General features: G+C 41.0%; 1 protein-coding gene and 1 pseudogene across 7 annotated transcripts in view; one reads left to right on the forward strand and one right to left on the reverse strand.

The window, feature by feature from the left end:
• The window catches only part of LOC135708508 (ornithine aminotransferase, mitochondrial-like), an 81543-nt pseudogene extending 75680 nt beyond the window's left edge, over nt 1–5863 (reverse strand).
• The window catches only part of Mp (Multiplexin), an 884548-nt gene that overhangs the window by 109992 nt on the left and 760810 nt on the right, over nt 1–13746 (forward strand). The gene's annotated exons all lie outside the window — the stretch shown is intronic.

A 13746-nucleotide genomic window follows, 5' to 3' on the forward strand; every position in this document is an offset into this window, starting at 1 on the left:
AGATACACCTTATGCAGGATATTCATGTGCACAATAGGGCCACGTAGTAAGAGAGTTCTTAACTTGGTCACCTGCACAACTTTGCTGAAGACAGCAATTTTCTACATGGCCAGTAGTCAAGAGATATTTGATGTTTATTCCATATAATATAGCGCCCTTCATAAGTAATATGAAAGTGAAGCGCCTCAAGCGGCGTAGTTTCCAATTAAACCTGAATCGAATGGCACCAACACTTATTCGCGGTTCCATCTTCACGCCGCCGTTACCCCGGCAATAAGGATTCCTGACTCTACTTTCTTTTATTAGGTTCGCTTACACAGACGGAGTCATTCAAACCATCAATGCCATCGACCCTCCCTCCAACAAACTTTTCCACGATAAGCAATCAGACATTCGATCAAACTTTCCGCCCAAGTCCGAACCGCGTAGTTTTCATTGGCTTCAATGGCTTCGACGGATCATCGCCCTCCTTACACTTGACTGGAATCCACCTTTTCCATTCAGCACGCAAACTTTCTTTCGCAACAATTTCAATTTTTACTCCTTTCCAATGAGAAAATCTGCAATGATGATGATGATGATGATGAGGCTACTTGCTATACTTGTGGTGGTAGGTGGGTGGCGAGTTGGAATTAAAATTCAAAGGATTCAACAGAGCCAAAGACTTGGTTGTTGCGATTGAGAGTTCGTTCGGGAGAAATGTTTTCGAAGCATAAACTTCGTCGGTTTATCTTTTTCGCGTGCTGCAGGTTCGTTCATAACGCAAATAATAATAACGATAGGATAATGTTGATAACCAGAAGCTCGGCTCCGGGCAGGATTGAATCTTGATGATCCTGAACTTTTTTTTTCGCACAGAGATTGAGGGATAGTGATTTCCTGCTCAGTTGCGTCGAAAACTATTTCCAGTACGTCGGAGTAAAAAGTTTCGTTTGCTGAGCTGTTGAAATGGAGTTTGGTGGGGAGAAGCAGCTTGATGTATCGCATCGTTTGTGGCGTCAATGGATGCACGAGATTGTCGCAAATTTCGTGCCAAGATGGTGATTATCTGATAGCGTAAATGAAATTCAATCACTTTTCGGTATGAAGTTTTCACAGGTTAAGCGATGCCAAAATGATCAATTTACCTTGATTGCTCATTTCAAGTTTCCGTCCAATCGACGGTGCCATCAAATATTGATGTCGCTAAACAAATTAACTGCATTCACCGATCAACGCGTCCGTATCTCGACTTTTGTGGGACACCACCTCTCTGACCTGCTGTCGGTCGATGTCGATGGGGAGCACTTTCAAATGTTGTTCATGACCGGATTTGGAAAAGATCGCCCCACTACTATCACCTTACACCATCAGCGTTGCAAGTTCGGATCGTAGCCGAAGCAAATTTCAATTTAGAACTCTAAATACGCCCCTGACTTCTAGAAAGCAGCTGATGTGTGCCATCGTCGTCGGTCGGTCTCATGGCGGTGCGGTTCATTCGATTTGTCCCAATCGTCCAGAGCAATGCAATCAATTTTAATGACAGCAAAACATTCACAATTTCACGCTCTATCTCTCGGGATTCATGTTCTATTTTTTTTTTTTCTTTTCGGCTTCGTTGATGCCATTTTTCCACAAATTCTATTTCGCAGCGAAAACGTGGTGTTATCACACGTGCTAAGTGTTGTTGGATTCCTTGTTCGGGATATTTCCGTTTCCAGAGCAAAACAAACAAGTCTAATCTTGGCAAACTAATGAATGTGGGAAGCACAGCAGGATGGGATCAAAATATTTCGCATTGCCAGAATTTTTCCGCTAAGGTAAAATCCAACCCGAATAGAAGTCGGGACAACGTGGTCGTCGTCGACAGTAATGGAGTGACCGCTGGGCATGCAATAACTTAAAAATACTTTTTTTTGCAGGCTGTGCTTTTTCCTGCAATGATGCGGAAGGACCTCTGTCTAAGCAATATGCAAAAAAAACAGAGCACAGGAAAAAGGATGCTAAATAAACAAATAACATCCCGCCAGGCTGCTGCTTCGAAATAGACTACCCATTCCGACAGCCTACTACACAGAAAAAGGTTTTGGACATGTGCAGATTTTTTGTTGCCTTGACACGTTTCGTTGGATGAAATTATGTTTTGTTTGGTTCCGTCAAGGTGCTTTTTCGCGCTAGATAGGATACACGGTAAAAAGTCTGTCAAGCGGCACTACGAATCGAAGTGATTTATCATTGATTTTCAAGTGATTTGCGTTTCAAAACAAAGTGATTTGTCGTTGAAAAATATGTACTGTATAACACCTGAATGTATTATCATTTGAATTGGCACCACTGTTTCCATCCATACAAATTGGTTAGTTAACGGCGCCGGTGGTGTAGTGGTAAGCGTGATTACCTCTCATCTCAGCAGGCCTGGGTACAATCCCAGTCGGCGCCGCCGGGATGTTCTGAGGCATAACATCTCTGATCACGCCTTCCTTCGGATGGGAATTAAAGCCGTTGGTCCCCGGTTCATGAGTTGATGGGTCGATAGGTAGGGTCCAGGTGTGGGAGCTGCCTTCCTGGCACGTCGATAGCATTGGTGCTCAGCACGGAAAACAAGATCAACGGAAAAAACAAACCAAAGGAAAACAAAAAAAAAAATTGGTTAGTTTTACTTTTGGAAGCAAATGTCAAAAACGCACATGCCAAACATTACTCGCGAAGATGGCAAGTCAACAACAAATTATTTAAGAGCAAGAAAGCGATAATTCTCCACGTAATACCTACTACGTATTTTAAAACCCCAACAAGATTTTCGTGTCCGGATTTTTTTGTGTTCAATCTTTACAAGTCAAACGCAAACATAGCCCATACAAACTTACTATACCATCCGATAGAGTAATATTTCTCTCAGATGCTGGTATCGTTTTGTCTGCATGAATCTTTATTTACGAGAAATCCACGTTTAAAGTTCATATTTATATTTAGCACATAGGCTCAAAACTGTTTACCTGTTTGTAGCCAGTGTTGCCAATCTTCTAGATTTATCTGGAATCTTTCAGACTTCTATGAACTATCCAGAGATACATACATGCAGGTCTAGACATTTCATGATTCGTCCAGATTTTTCTAGACTTTCTAGTATACCGTATAAGAATTCTACTCTCTCATCAAAAATCTTTTGGAGTCATTAAATTTTCTACTCAAAATGATATCACTTATTATATTAAACTTCCTTCGGTTACAGTCAACCCTCCTTTACTATACAGGGTGTTTGGTTTCGGGTTTTACATATTTTCAGGGTAGATAGGGCTCCTAAAGTTATGAAAAAATCCCCATGAAACATAGGGTCGGAAATGACTGCTAAGTGAGTTATTCAACATTTTATGTTATTTTTTATTGACAACTTTGGTTAGCTATATTTTTTTAATCTTGATGTGATTTTCTGATTTCAACATACCAAATGAAAGATTTAAGTCTTAGCAATCAATGCTTTTTAGAAAAGAACTCGATTAAAGTTAATTATCATACATTAAAATTGAAAAGTATGTTGAAAGTACCAAAAAAAAATGGTGATTTGTTCCTTTGGTAGTAACCTTGTAGGCTTTATGGTTTCTTCGTAATTATTGATTTAAAACAGCCATAAAAACATGTGACGTTTTCTTAAAATGCGCTATGGTCACTCTATTCGTTCGTACATTCGGCTGTTGCAGTGGACTACGCACATGAAAATTTGGTAGAATTTTATTGTAAATGTTGAACTACATTCTTAACTTTCGATTACTGCACATCTTCTGCGCCGAAAGAAAACATAACTGCGGAGATGTTCCACGGTATCGAATATTGCTCAGTCTCAGCGGAACACACAGCGAGAGACACAGAATCGGCGAATTCTGTGAGCGGAAGGGAGAGAAAGAGAAGTGGGTTGTGGTAATAAGTCGATGTCCATTTTATGTCATTGCACTCGCAGCTCAGCTGCGGAGCATTGCAGTGTAGTTACCAATCTTCCAAGTCATAGACTTTAGATAACTGTTCAAAGTCCCAGATTTTTTATAACGGAATCATGAACAAAAAACCACTATGACAAACGTGATCGGTCTGAAGGGATCTTTACATAGAAATTGTTTTAAGGTGATACGATCCAGAACCTCGGGCTCTGGTTCCACTTCGCTTTTTCCAGGAGGCCATTATCTGCTACCGGAAAACATACAATAACAAAACTGTGATGATAATTTAGTGCCTCAAATCGCAATAGTGCCCGAGACTAATTCCCTAGAAAACTCGAAGTGGCAGTGAAAGTGCCTGTGGACGCTGAACCATACCACCTTAAGAACTCAGTATGTTCCATTCCCAGGTTGAAAATTTTCTCAACTTCCCTGGGCATAGAGTATCATTGTGATTGTAATAATACAAATTCATGCACTGGATGGCATAGAAAGCTTTCAATTAATTACTGTGCCATGTAAGCTTCAGGAAAATTTTACTTCATACGCGAAGTTTGCGATTTTCAGAGTTGGTTGGAAATGCTATCTAACGTGAAGCTTCAGTGTGATAATTCATTAGCTAGAGCAGTGGTTCCCAACCTTTTTGCTACCGCGGCGCAGTTTGAAATTTTCTGAAAAAGCCGCGGCGCACCGATATTACATAGAAAAGAAGGGCGGATTTCTTTATGGCAGCCCTACTTTTGCTCAATAAAACAGATGAAATTATCCTTAATAAGTAAAAAAATCTCTTTAAAATAGATCGGGTTGCTCCTTAAATGATTGATCAAAATAAGTTCAAAATCTTGAAATGCTCAGTAAATATTTAAAGTACGCTCCCTAAAATAGAGAAAACTGTACATTAAGCATTTGAAAATGCTCCTAAGTATGCACCGCTCTGCACCATTTTGAAGTGTAATTGTACCATATATCATCGGAAAAGCTGCTGTTTAAAGGTTCATAAGTACCATGAAATCAGCTGAAATGTCCAGTAAATCATTGTGTGCATTTGTGCATTTTTACGCAACGCATAGAAAAATGAGCAAATACACAAACCCATGCTTGGCATACACAGTTTTGGTCACGAACTGCTCATTTGCTAATAACTTTGCACACAGTTGACGGAACATAGTTCTTTTTGAAGCAGTAGATAGAATAGAGTGTACGCTTATTATAGATATGTAAAAGAAAAATTAGATTTTAATGCAAGTAGTAAACTGTATCTGTTTTTGCGGTGCCTAGGTTGGGAAGTACTGAGCTAGAGAATGGTATTAGAAGAGGGTCGGTAGATAGTTCCGTTAGAGTCGCTTAGGGTCACTTGGTCACTCCACACAGTGTGCGAAAAATAAGCTTGGGCACACCTGGGCACATTCATTGGCACTGTTTGGCACCCATGGTTACAATTTTTCTGATCTTTAAAGTTACTGGCAACACTGAACTTTTTCGGCGCCTGCGCAGTGTGCATGTGTCAAATTTTTTTATTGATGTTGCCACAATACCATAGTTTTTTTCATAACACTACCGTGAATTTCCACCAAGTCTAGTCGTTGCTTTTGCTTTCCTTCAAAGGACCCGTACTCCATCTTACATTGGTTCATCGTGTTCGGATTTGAGGCAGTCGCCCATCACCGAAATGGGCGTCACACCACCAGGCGCTGTGGCCGCTGTCTACATTGGGTTACCAAGTGCCGGTGCCACGCACCGTTCATCGCCTTGAACGAAGAGAAGCACAGCTTCATAATGAACGGGAACTTTGTGCCTTTGTGGTCAATCTCGCTGTGGTTGCACTTCATGATGGCGTTCACCGCCAGGGCTACGCTCGGGAACTCAACCAATCCGGAGGAGGAACGTTCCGATTTCAGCGGGAACATTCGCACTTGCGACGGGTGGCAGTCCTTGATCGATTTTCTGGAGCACATTCCACATAAGATTTAATCTGTCACCTAAAAATAAAGACTGGAACGCGCAAAAATTGGTCGACAAAAAAATCGTTGCTTTCAGTCGAAATTCAAATCACAAAAAATCTTCTTATTTTTCTTTTGGTAGTTCAATTCATATATTTAAAGGAACAAATGTTCGTTTATTCTTTTGGTTTGCCAAATCCGAACTGCCGTGCCTTTCGCTCAACCCCTTCCTTTTAATTTTGCACAGTGGTCTCATTGACCTTATTCGCCGCCCAACGCCAGTTATATTTAAACTGCTACTTGTTTTCCATTGATTTATTAGTTTTTTTTTTGAGATTCCGTTTGACCAAGGCCCAATACCGTTCGATGGGGCGGAGTCGTGGGCTGTTGGGAGAGTTGTGATCTTTGGGTACCACAACCACTCGATTGCCTTTTCCCATAGTGGCAGCTCGCCAAGTCCCGCCAGAACAGAACAGGTCTATTATGTTGCTTTAGGAATGGTAGGAGCCGCTTTTGCAGGCACTTCTGAACGTAGATCTCTTGATTGATGGTTCCCGTAGTAATGAAAATGCCGCATACGTGCATATGGCCTGCCAGACGAAATTTTTTTTTTCGGGAGCTTCGATAATTTCATGGTTTTGAAAATTTCAGCCACCTTCCCTTTTCCTGATGTGGTATAAAACTCCTGTCGCGGAAGCTGCTTGAAATCCGCCTTTACATAAGTTTCGTCGTCCATGACGACACAATGCTTTGCCGACATGTTTTGTTTGAAATCTCGGTTCGCCACCTTCACCTTCTTAAACTTCGACAACCCGGCTCGTTTCTTGGCCCGCTGCACAGTAGTATGGGAGACATTGAGTTTGCCAGGAACGTCCCGGATGCAGATGTTAGCATTCCGCTTATATTTCACCACCACCTTTTTCGTCGTCGCTGCCACGTCCGGATTACGATTGCCGCCACTTACAAGCTTCCTGGCGGTCGACGGACGCTCCCCGAACACTATTAAAACGTTTGTCACGGTCGATTTGGCCACATTCAGCAATTTTGCCAACTTGGCGTGTGAGAACGTCGGATTATCTTGCTGCGCGAGCAAAATGTTCACACGCTGCTCCTCTTGCTTGGACGTCATTTTGAAAACTGGAGAGTAAACGGTGAAAACTCATCATAGCAACCATTGTGTATACACTCAACCTCCAAATGCAGCATTTCAGGTTTATTTTTATGCATTTTTAACATGAATACACCAATTTGAAGTTGACCCATTTTTGCGCGTTCCAGACTTTAGACCACAATAAGAGTTTTGATAATTTTACTACAGGTCGGACTCGATTATCCGGAGAATCGATTTTTTTTTCACTCCGGATATTCAAATCCTCCGGATAATCGAATCACAAAAAAAAATCAAATCTGCAATTAAAGAACGTAATGTTTTTTTTTTTTTTTTTTTTGTTATTTTATTTGGGAATTTCTAGGGAAGCAAAAAATAAATTAGCCAATTACCCGCAAAGAAAATAACTTTTTCTGGTACACCTACATTTAACCAGCTATGTTAACCTAGTACAAAAAGGTTCTGCTTTTATATGGAATGTAATGAACATCAAAAAACATTACTTTCTTATTTTACAGTTACTAGTATGCTCCAGAAGCATTTTGTTATGGTCCCTTAATCATAATGAATTGTTTTAAAACGTTACGAGGAAAACCAACACACTACATTTTTTTGTTTACCTTTTTCAAGTCGTTAAAGTAGAAAAAGTAACGCTTTATGCGTTACATCTGTCATTTGATGGATGAATTCCCCCGAGGCGACGTGACGCCCCACGCGCTATTGTGTAACGGCCTTCACACCGGCACTTATTTTGCCAATCGTAGGAGTGTAAGTGTAGGTTATTTCATTTTGTGCAATTTGTTCTTTGTGCTATGTAGTGGTGTTTCCGGCTGTTGCTTTCGGACAATTCAAATTCTAAAAAATGGTGAAAGTTGCAATGAAAGGAAAGAAGAGCAGAATTGTCCTGACGTTTGCTACAAAAGTAAAAATTTTGCTAGATCTCGACAGAGGGCAACCTATGATCGAAATAAGGCGGAAGTATAACATCGCTGAATCGACTGCATACGACCTAAAGAAGAACAAGCTGAAAATCATGGAACAGATCGCACAGCGTCAACTTCGGATGAGTAAGCCTTTTGAAATTTATACGATGCACATGTTCTCATTTAAATTTATAATCTGTAGACAAACGGAAAACCTTCAAAAGGGCTAAATATCCTCTACTCGACGAAGCTCTGTTCGTTTGGTTTCTTCAGAAACGTGAATGCCATATCCCTGTTAGCCAGGATAAGTTGACGGTTCAGGCAGTGAAACTGTACGGAAAGTTGTACAACGATGAGAAGTTCAAAGGGAGCCGTGGATACATCGTGAATTTCATAAAACGACACAACATCAGGTTTCTGAAAATAACGGGAGAGAAACTTTCTAACAATGCTGCAACCGTTGATTCGTACATTGAACATTTTGCAACCATCGTTAGACACCTATCTCCCAGCCAGATTTTCAACGCTGACGAGAGCGGGCTTTATTTCAAATGTACTCCTTCGTCAACATATGTCACAATGGACGAATCATCAGCTCCAGGAAGAAAGGGGAACAAGGAGCGTGTGACGTTTATGCCTTGCGCAAATGCCGATGGTTCGTTCAAACTTCCGCTTATGATGATTGGAAAGTCAAAACGACCAAGAGCATTGAAGAACGTCCATGTATACTATGCCTCGTCAAAAAATGCCTGGATGACCCGGCAGTTATTTAAGGATTGGTTTTTGAAGGAGTTTGTTCCTAAGGTAACGACATTTTTGGAAGGTGCTATACTGCCGGTAATGGCCGTCTTAGTGTTGGACAACTGTTCCGCTTATTGCAGCGCCGACGAGCTTAGAACTGCAGATGGAGCAATCTCTACGATCTTCCTACCACCAAACACAACAGCCTTGTTGCAGCCAATGGACCAAAACGTCATCCAGATGGTCAAGTCCAACTACAAGCAAAAGCTTATGCGTGAGCTTCTAGGACGCCAAGGAGAATTCGATGACATGGTCAAGAGAATCAACATCAAGGATGCTATGTTTTGGGTAGCCGAGGCTTGGGACGAGGTACCGGCTGGTTCCATTGCCAAGTCATGGAAAATTCTGTACATAGCACCAGAATTCGAAGATGAAGATAACATCCCGTTGGCGGTTGTACGAGAACGCTTACTTTCGATTCAGCAGAAATTGATGGACCAGGACAATACCGTACACGAAGAGGACGTGGAGTTTGACGTCCTGAACGACGATAATATTGTGAACATCGTTTTGCACCCGAACATATCGTTCTGCGATGGCGAAAATACGTTTTCAACTGTCGAGGGAGCAAATGCTTCATCAGTTTTGGAACGACACCAGATTGATGTGGATGACGAATCTGAAAATTGTTATTCAAATGAAACAGCTTTATCTGGAATCGATCAAGTAATTGCTTGGACAGAGGAATACGGACTTCCATTGGAAACACAGTTCCTGCTGCGAGAAGTACGTAGAAATGTTCTAGAGAAAATAATTGATTCACGGAATGTAATTGTTTGATTTTTATATCTCTTGCTTTGTTACTTTTATGCATATCACTACTCAAGAAGTTGTTTTTGTTGTTCCTGAAATAAATTGATTTACTGCACGTAAACGTTTGATTTTTTTTTCATGCTTTGTTACTGGACGAATGAATTTGTTTTATTCTTAAATAAACAATAAGTTGCCTGACAAGTTTTACGAGTTTATTTAACCATGATTATTGTATTGAAAAAACCGCGAAGCTCTAAGACCCTCCCCTTGGCTCGTTTTTGCACCTTGCTGTTGGTGGGCGGGCTTAATTTCATGCTTTATAGTGGAGTGTTGGAGATGGTAGGTTTATGGCGTTGCTGGCTCATGTCGCAATAGAATGGCGCCATGGGCAGGCAATGGGGATTACTAAGCATCCCCTCTCTGATAAACCACTGCATGAGAGAACTAAAGATCTAGTCTAGCAGTGATAGTATCACACTTGTTACTCCTTTAATTGAGAGCCGCGTCGTAGTGCGCTTACGTATAGGCAACTTGCCAACATAGGCTATCATATTTATTTTGGTGGCACTCTTTAAATGATAATAAGCCTTTTTTTCTCGCTTGCACGGCTTTCGGAATTCACGCGGTTTTCGTAACTTACATAATTTAGATATTTCGTTCAAAACGGATTTACTTATTCAATCGGTTTACTACGCGGATGTATCTACGCGCATACGTCACAGCATTTTTTCCATAACTATCTTGAAACAATACACACGAAATCCAGTGTTCAAGCTGCCAACATAGGCTAGTCCTTCTGCTGTATTGTCAAAGATAGAAGCAAAATGTATTCAAATGGGTCAAGTCTTGAAAACTAAGCTGTCACGCAGCTCCAACTTGACACCCAATAAAAAAAAAAAACCACGAAGCTCTAAGACCAATTTTATGAATTGGCCACTTTTACTGTTGTTCCGGATCTTCCAGAGGGTCACCATGACGAGGCTCGGTAGCTCAGTGGTTACCGTTTCTGCTTACTGAGCTGAAGGTCGGGAGTTCAATCCCAGGCCCGTCCCCTTCCTTGCAATTTTTCACTTTGCCTTATTCTATACCCACTAGATTTTAATGAAAACAAATTCTTCTTTAACACCGATCGCATCACTTACCACAGTGTGGGTCCTGATCTAAAAATAGAAATTGGATGAGTGCGCGCGCGCGCGTGTGTGTGTGTTTGTGTATTATAATCGCTCTACCAAAAACGATCCCTGCGTGTGCGTGCAACCTTTCCCCCCACCTCCAACATCCTAGTGATTTCTCGTGGAAGCGCAGAGGATTTCTCGGTTTCCTTCACAGCGAGTACCACGTCAACACATTCCTTCCCATTCCCTAGTTGACCTGCATTCGGACACGGCCGGCGCTGGTATTGCTAAATATTAGATCTCTAGTTCTTACACATTGAGGATGAATGTTAGTCCCAAACATCATCTGTTGGTTCTCTGTGTAATTGCAGCTGATCTGGTAATAACAGAGCAGCAACCGTGGGCGGTCAATCATGCTTTTTCATGCTTGTTCCGGATCTTCCAGAGGGTCACCCTGTGGTGTTCAGAGTCCATTTTCCGAATATAATTCTCGAAGAATGTCACTATTGAGTCCTGCAATCAATAAAATACCATCAACGAGTACACAAAACAGTTCACCTCAAACGATACTAATTGAATTCTACAGGCTGACAAAATCGGGTCACCACTGTATTCAAATTATGAATGAATATAAACCGAGTTTCAATATACAAAACAACCCCTCTTTCAGCCCCCTCCGTCCGGATAATCGAGTCCGACCTGTAATTCTTTAATTTTAATGATGAGGAAATTTATGAGCATTTTTGACAGATTCATTTTGGATCAATGAATTTGGCAAGCTCGGACGATATTTATGTAGGGGAATTTACGTATTCTCGGCAACCTAAGCAGCGACCTTCTTTCTATAGCCTTTTTCTCTATGGAACGCACACATATGCAGTATTGGTTTGTTTAAAATCTTTTGCTGCCAGCTGCTCTAACAATTTCAGTCGAAAGAATTGTCAAAAACTGTTTTGAAACGCTTTTACAAAGCTCCAATCTTCTCTAGTGAGAGCGAGTATTGTCGGCAACCAGTGTTTCTTCGGAAACCGTTCCATTTGAACTGCATGTAAATCTGCTGTTCTATTATCGGCAACTCGAAATTAGCTACAATTTGTAGTGCGTGTGTTTCATTTCAAGAAAACCCTGCTAGATTGCTTTTTCTCAGTGGTAAAAATATAGTCAAATTGAAGCTGAAAGCATAAAGAATCGTTTGCATGCATTCAGCGAAATGTTTTCGTAAGAAAATCCAGTGAAAATAGTGTTTCAATTTGGGTTGCCGAAAATAGTCTGTCATGCCGAAGCCGTCATTTCCCCTATTCCTTTTAATCTTGATTGATGCTTTATTTTAGTGCATTTAGCAAGCGTCAAAGGCAAATGGCACAAGTATTGGTGCTAAATGACTTTTATTATACTTTTAATAAGGATGCTTCTCAATGCATTCGTCATAAAACCTTTTTGCAGCAAATCATTCTTGAAATGTCTCGATAATGCACTCTTTAGAACTTTCTTCAGGGCGGGCCAACTAGACAGATTCTAGTCTTAATGAGGTCTTGGTGGATGTAATAAAGGCAAAGCTATCTTGACCAGGAATTTAAAAAATGTTGTTTTAAAGAAGCCTTGTAGTACTTCATAAAACGTTAAATGTTACTTGGGTATGTTCCCCTTTCGATTGAAAAAATGCAGCGAGTTAGGAATCTCCTTTTTAACGTCTATGAAACTTCCTCGGAAACCTGTCAGCATATCGAGGCCCAAGGCAGCTGGAAATTTCTCTTGTACTACACACTTTATATCACCGTATTTCACTAGCACCAATGCTAGATTGATATCGGGGACCTACCGCAGGTGACATGCGTACCTCAACTGACTTTTCATCGGTATAGTGGAAAATTAATTGTTCACGGTTGTGTAGCAAACAATAAAGCATCAAATCTTCTGATGTGTACTTCATGAACATAGGTTTTTGCTCCACTATACAGTAAGTAGCGATCATCTGAGTGGGATCCGCGTCCATCGGTTTCACAAAATTCGCAATTTCTTCCATTGCTGGCTTCGGCAAGCCAAACGAACAAACTTCAAACAATAATATTAGAGAATCCAGTAGTTCTTCCAACGTTTGTCACGAAGCCCCGCGTTTCCGAAAGCATTTCCAGGAAATGGAATGTTATAATGCAACTCTTCTATACCCAACTGTCCACAATCCATGTAGACAAGCTAGATGGGTTGAGGAGGGGACGTGCTAGGCGGGTCTCTACAGTCCATACTAATTTAAATGCATAGTAAAACTTTACTATTTGTTTCCACACATTCGACACTTTCCCCAGCTACTGGTAGCACTTGCCATCGAAGCAGGAGCACATTTTCCGCACAATAAACACAGAAAGTTAACCACTCACTGCACTGTGTCATAGCAATTTAGAGCAACAGCGGAGGAAAATTGCGTGAAAACTTCCGCAGCCAGCGACCCTCGGAAGTGAAAGTGAAAAAAATGCGGTTGTTCCGTTCTTTCCCAAACTGAATCAACAGACCGAGAGAATGAGAAATCTTCTAAGGGGCTTTCTCCCCTCACACGATATGGGACTGCGGTTTTCGCAATTTAATTTCTTGAAGCTCTGAAACTGAACTCCGCTCCGTTGGTCTTGAGCTGATTCTGCCAAGAAGTAATTAGGCCTGTTTCCGAGCTTGCTTCTCTGTAACATTATGTACAGTGAAAAGGCAAAAGTATGTTCCTGTACAAGCACCACATTATTACTTAGAGCAACTTACACACACACGCAAAACAAATTTATCTTACATCCAATGTAAGGTTGGATATTTGACTGCCTCTGCATATTTTTCATACCACAAATGTAATTGCGTATTTCCACGTCGCATATTTTATCATATCATATATAAAAATTACAAAACTTTTTCCTTTGCAGAATCCGTTCATGTCGCGAAACATTGTAAATTTTGCCTACTTTTCCAATTGGGTGCAGCAAAAGCGAAAAAGCAAGTACGGGAACAGACCATTGTTAATTTATTTTTTAAAGCATACTCCGGACGAAGACAACGGAAGTTTGGAGAATGAAAAATTCATACCCCTGCAGAGTTTGATTCTTAAATATTCATCCTTTGAGCGAGACACGGAAGCCGGCTGGCAAAAGTCATTCTGAACTTCATTTCAACATGCATCGCTTTGTTTCACAGAAGGAGCCATTCGAAATGGAATGCTTCGGT

Source organism: Ochlerotatus camptorhynchus, unplaced genomic scaffold (genome assembly GCF_037179485.1).
Source record: "Ochlerotatus camptorhynchus isolate MF236.1 unplaced genomic scaffold, CSIRO-AGI_Acam_v1.1 ptg000330l, whole genome shotgun sequence".
Lineage (NCBI taxonomy): Eukaryota > Metazoa > Arthropoda > Insecta > Diptera > Culicidae > Ochlerotatus > Ochlerotatus camptorhynchus.